This window comes from Felis catus, chromosome A2, assembly GCF_018350175.1.
Source record: "Felis catus isolate Fca126 chromosome A2, F.catus_Fca126_mat1.0, whole genome shotgun sequence".
Taxonomy (NCBI): domain Eukaryota; kingdom Metazoa; phylum Chordata; class Mammalia; order Carnivora; family Felidae; genus Felis; species Felis catus.
In genome coordinates, this window is record NC_058369.1 from 76,280,658 (window position 1) to 76,286,745 (window position 6,088).

Genomic DNA, 6,088 nt, shown 5'->3' on the forward strand with positions numbered 1-6,088 from the left:
TTAATTGGGCCAGGCTGTCTTGATTATGTAGATTTCCAAGAGCACATAACTGGATGGAGCTGAGATTTGGGATGGTAGGGTGGGCAGTGGTGAGGGTCTGTACAGAAAAAATCCCAGGAGGGGAGTGGGCAGTCAGATATTTATTTCATTCTTCCCATTTTATTACTCAGTATTGCTTTTCAGGATACTTCAAAATTCTGTTGTGAAAAAAAAAAATGACAACTTACTCTATAGACAACTCAAAATAGGTTAGGACCCAGAATGGTAACTCTTTAGGAAGAGAAGTTAACCATTAACTAACTAGCAAGAGAAGTTACCCAGTCAGCGGTCTTAGCTACTTAAGGTCTTAGCTAGGTCACTCATCAGGGTCCTTTGTTTCCTTGACATAAGCATTAAATAATATATCTATCTACTTTGTTTTGGGGTCAAGGACCCAATAATGCTGTCATCGTTGCTAAATTGCCTTAGTTACCTTTAAAAAAAAAAAGTGTTACCTCTTAGTGGATGTCTTAACCAATTATTGATGCTAACTCAAAAGTCAGGAGAGAGTCTGAGGGAACCTAGCAATTTTTGAAAACATGATGCTAACATAATGTTACTCAAAATCCTTTAATGTGTTGGGGAAAAGAGCTTGTGTAAGATCCTCTGGAGCCTTGGATTGTGATCCAAGCTGGAGCCCTAAAGTTGTGATATTTTGGAACATATTAATGTGATTTTCTTTATTTTTTTTTCCTTTACTTTTCCTCATTCATGAATTTCCCCCAATCCATCTATTACCTTGGAGAATGTTAGGATGATTGTGATGAAACAGTCATCAAAAATAGTGTTCAGCATTGCCTTCTAAAACAGTCTCGTAAAGCTACCTGAAAGTGTGTAGCAGTTAATCATAAGTATTTGGTAGATTGTTGTAGCTGGGAGAGAGAGAAAAATGGAGGCAGGTAGGATAGAAGCCTGTGAGAGACCTTCAGGACTTGGAGGAGAGGAACAGAATCGGTTTCCAAAACGTGCTCAGCCTTTGCTCCACCAGGACCTTATCGCACCACGGAGTCCTTTGTGAGCAGAGCTACTGATGCCCCTGGGTCATCCCTTCCCTCTAGGTAAACACACACTGCAGGTGACTGTATTGCCCACTTACCGTCCAACGGGACAGTGCCTGCTATGTCCTATCTTGTGTAGAATATTTGGGTGTGTGGTTTTTCTCTTATTCGTTTACATGATAAAGAAGGTCTGCTTCTGAATGTGTTACTCAATATGTATTAGGTACATTGTACACCAGAAGATAGAAACCACAAACGTATCCTATGTCCTTCAGAATCTTATAGTACAATTGGAGACTCTTAACCAGAACTTTCCAAACATGCAGCCAGCCCTGGAAAAACATGAGACAAGGAGGTTCAAATCACCATCTGGTTCTTGATTCTTCCTGACATACATCTGAAATCCAAACTACCATTTTCAAAAAGGCACAATCTATAAATGCCTTCTCCTCCGCGTATTTTCAAGACTGTTGCAATAAAAGGTAGAAAAAAAAAAAAATGTATAAAGGAGAGTCACCAGGAGAGAAGAAACAGAACTCAGGCCTGCATCTATAACTTATTCACCATGTGATTGGTCAAAACCACAGCTTTGAGGGGAAAGGCAAAGAGGGAGAATGCTCTAATTTTACCAGAGCTAAAATCATGAAAGTGACTCCTTCTGAGGAAAAAAAAAAAAAAAAAAAAAAAAGGAAAGGAAGGAAGGAAGGAAGGGAGGAAAGGGTGGCATTATATCTTACTTGCTAATTTGTAAGTGCAATTAAGGTTAAAGTTATACTTCCCTTCACAAGAAAACATGACCAAAAGCATTATGACCAAGAGAGCTTTGTTTGTAAAGAACTTTTCAAGATGCTGTTTTTCTCCTGGAAAATGTGGTTTATCTAATTGATGGCTGAGGAAAACCATCTTTTTAAACTTCCCACTCAATGAGTCAGCCTGGGGTGTGTCTGCCTTGTAGCATCCTGTGAGATCCAGTAATCTAAAGAGGCATGACCGACGCAGCCCCAACCTCATGCGTCAAGAGGAGCTACCGGGGCTGGGAAACCAGAGGGAGCCCGGTTTTCCAAACAGAGTGGTTTACAAAATTGCATGTTATGAAATGGGGTTTCAGCCTTTAAAGAATCATTGCCTATTTTAAAAAGAACCTGCCGAATGATTCCTCTCAACACCCAAGGTCTACAATTGGTAAAGGCCAGGTAATTACTCTAACTGAAGGGCAAGTATTATCGCCTTCGGGTTTCTTCATGTTTACCTTGAAGAGAATTTCCATGACACCACCAGCTGCAACGGAGTGGGGGCAAAATGGAGAATTTGGATAAGTTCTTTTCCAAACACACCCTGAAACACTGACACAGCGTTGTGAATACTGAGTCAGACCATCAGTGAAGCATCAAACACTGAGGAAAATTCAATGGTCACCTAAAAGGCTGCCCTATACCATAACTTTATTTCCAAAAAAAAAAGAGATGTGTGTGAGCTGGTGATTTAGGGGCATGTTGGAAGAGAACACAGAAGATAAAAGGTTTGAAACAATGTCATCTTTGTTGAAAAACATTCTACCTTCTCTATTATAACTAGTCCAGAGTAGACACTTATCTTGATACGATAAAAAGAATGTGACAGGATTGTATTTGGGATTCTTTAAATTTTATCTCATCAAACTTCCAGAGTTGGCTTTTTTCGAATAAGATGTAGAAGCTGTAAAATGAACAAACAAATTGCAAGTGTTACCGCAGACTGAAGAAACTTTACTCAAATCAGAGATCAATATTTGAGGTACATTAAGATCTTGGGAAGAATCGACTGAACACCAGATAATGGGTGTGCCTCGGGCTGTGTGGGATTTTTATTTCAGAGAAGCAACAATGTATACAGGTTTACCTTAGTTTTCTAAACTTTCCTTACATGATTAACACTAAGAAAAAAATGTATTAGACTCCAGGTAGCACAAAGGTAGAGAAGGAAATGAGCTGACAGTACAGCAGTGTTTTGGATAAAAGAGGTATGGTAGGAAAAGATCTTAACATTGGAATGATCTAAGTAAGACCATCACAGCTTTAGATTTCCAGGAGCCTTATCAAGAAATGTGAAGTATGTGTCAATAGCCACTTTTGACAGAGGTTTTAGCATATTGGGGTGTTTGGAATGATCACCACATTATAGATCTAGGAGCATTCTCCAGAGGTTAGAGCCTGAGAAAACACATGTTTCTTGGTTCTCTGGTGTTTTCCTGACTGCTCATTAGCAACAGTGTAATTTTCACTGCTCTCCAGCCCAAGAGACATCACAATTATATCTCTAGATCATGATGATCAGCTCTGGTCAGCTCCAGATGGGAAAAATCATGGCCACCCATGAGAGACTGTGAATTCTCTCTTCCCCATAGTTGGGTATTAGAAATGAAGACAAAGGACGGATACACCATCCTATTGTGTAGGATGCAATAGGATGCATCTATAAATATGCAACTATATGTAACTAGGATGCATCTATAAATATGCAACTATATGCAAATATGCAACTATAAATATCAATGAACCCTTTATACTAGTTTTTGCACCTCTTCCTTAATACTTCCAAAAAGCACTGTCACTACAGATTCTCTAGTTTTCTTTCTTTTTAAAATTTCAGCTTTATTGAGGTATAATTGATATATAAAATTATATAATATTTAAAGTGTGCATCATGGTGATATATGTATACATTATGGACAGATTTCCCCCATCTAGTTAATTAAGACATCCATCACCTCATATACTTATCTTTTTTTAAAGACTCCACATATAGTATGTGCCTTTCTATGCCTGGCTTATTTCACTTGGCATAATGCCTTCAAGGTCCATCCATGTTGTTAAAAATGACAAGATTTCCTTTTTCATGGCTGAATAATATTGCATTATATATATTACATCTTTTTTATCCACCTATCTGTTGACAGACACTAAGGTTGTTTCCACATCTTAGTTACTGTGAATAATGCCGCAATAAATACGAGGGTGCAGATATATTTTCAATAACTTGTTTTTACTCCCTTTGGAGGTAGATCCGGAGATGGAATTACAAAATCATAAGGTAGTTCTATTTTTAATTTTTTGAGGAACCTCCATACATAACTGCTCTCCATAAGTGGCTGTACCAATTTACATTCCCACCAACAGTGCACAAGAGTTCCCTTTTCCCTCTACCGTCTTGTCTTTTTTATGATAGCCATTCTACCAAGAATGAAGTGATATTTCAGTGTGACTTTGATTTGCATTTCCCTGATGATTAGTGATGTTGAGTACCTTTTCATGTACCTGTTGGCCATTTGTATGTCTTCTCTGGAAAAATGTCTATTTGCTTCCTCTGCCCATTTCTTAACTGGATTGTTTGTTTGTTTTGTTATTGTGTTATATGAGTTCTTATATATATTGGATATTAAACTCCTTATCAGATATGTGGTCTGCAAATATTTTCTCTCATTTGGTAGTATGCCTTTTCATCTTATTGGTGGTTTCTTTCACTGTGCAGAAGCTTTTTAGTTTGATGTAGTTCCACTTGTTTATTATTGCTTTTGGTGTTAAATCCAAAAAATCATTGCCAAGATTGATGTCAGGAGCTTCCTAAAAATCTTTCTAGTAGTTTTATGGTTTTAGGTCTTATGTTCAAGTATTTAATCCATTTTGAGTTGGTTTTTGTGTCTGGTGTAAGATCATGGTCCAGTTTCACTCTTTTGCATGTGGCTGTCCAGTTTTCCCACCACCATTTAAAGAAGAGATTATCTTTTCCCCATTGTATATTCTTGGCTCCTTTGTCATAAATTAATTGACCATAGATGTATAGGTTTATTTCTGGACTCTCTATTCCATTCTATTGATTTAGGTATCTACCCCCAACCCATACTGTTTTGATTACTACAGCTTTGTAATATAGTTTTAAATCAGGATATGATGTCTCTAGCTTTGTTCTTATTTTTCAAGATAGCTTTTGCTATGTGGAGTCTTTTATGGTTCCATACAAATTTTAGGATTTTTTTTTTAATTTCTGTGGAAAATGCCATTGGAATTTTGATAGGAGTGCACTGAATCTATAGATTGCTTTGAGTAATATGGACATTTTAACAATATTAATTCCTCTGTTCATGAACACAGAATATCTTTCCATTTATTTGTGTCTTCTTTAATTTCTTTCATCAATGTCCTATTGTTTTCAATGTATAAGTCCTTCATTTCCTTGGTTAAATTTATTCCCAGAGAGTTTATTCTTTTTAATGCACTTGTGAATTGGATTTTTTTTTTAAATATATCTTTCCAATAGTTATTGGTGTATAGAAACACAATTGATTTTTGTATATTGATTTTGTATCCTGCAACTTTACTGAAATTGTTTATTAGCTTTAAGAGTTCATTTGTGGAGTCTTTAGGGTTTTCTATATGTGAAATCATATCCTCTGCAAATAGTGAGAGTTTTACTTATTCCTTTTCTATTTGGATGGCTTTTACTTCTTTTTCTTACCTAATTGTTCTAGTTAGGACTTTCAGTACTATATTGGATAAAAGTGGTGAGAGTCGGGGCTCCTGGGTGGCTCAGTTGGTTAAACGTCTTTCAGCTCAGGTCATGATCCCCTGGTTTGTGGGTTTGAGCCCCGCGTCGGGCTCTGTGCTGACAGCTCAGAGCCTGGAGCTTGCTTCAGATTCTGTGTCTCCCTCTCTCTCTGCCCCTTTCCCACTTGCATTCTGTCTCTCTCTCTCTCTCAAAAATAAACATTAAAAAAATAAAAATAAAAAATAAAAGTGGTGAGAGTGAACATCCTTGTCTTTAGAAAAGTTTTGAGCTTTTCTCTGCTGAGTATGATATTAGCTGTGGGTTTGTCATAAGTGGCCTTTATTATGTTGAGGTATGTTGCCTCCACACCCATTCTTTTGAGAGTTTTTATTATAAATGGATATTGAATTTTGTCAAATGCTGTTTTTGCATCTATTGATCTATTGATCATGTGATACTTAGCCTTCATTTTGTTAATGTGGTGTATCACATCGACTTACGGGTGTTGAACCATCCTCTTCTATTTTTTG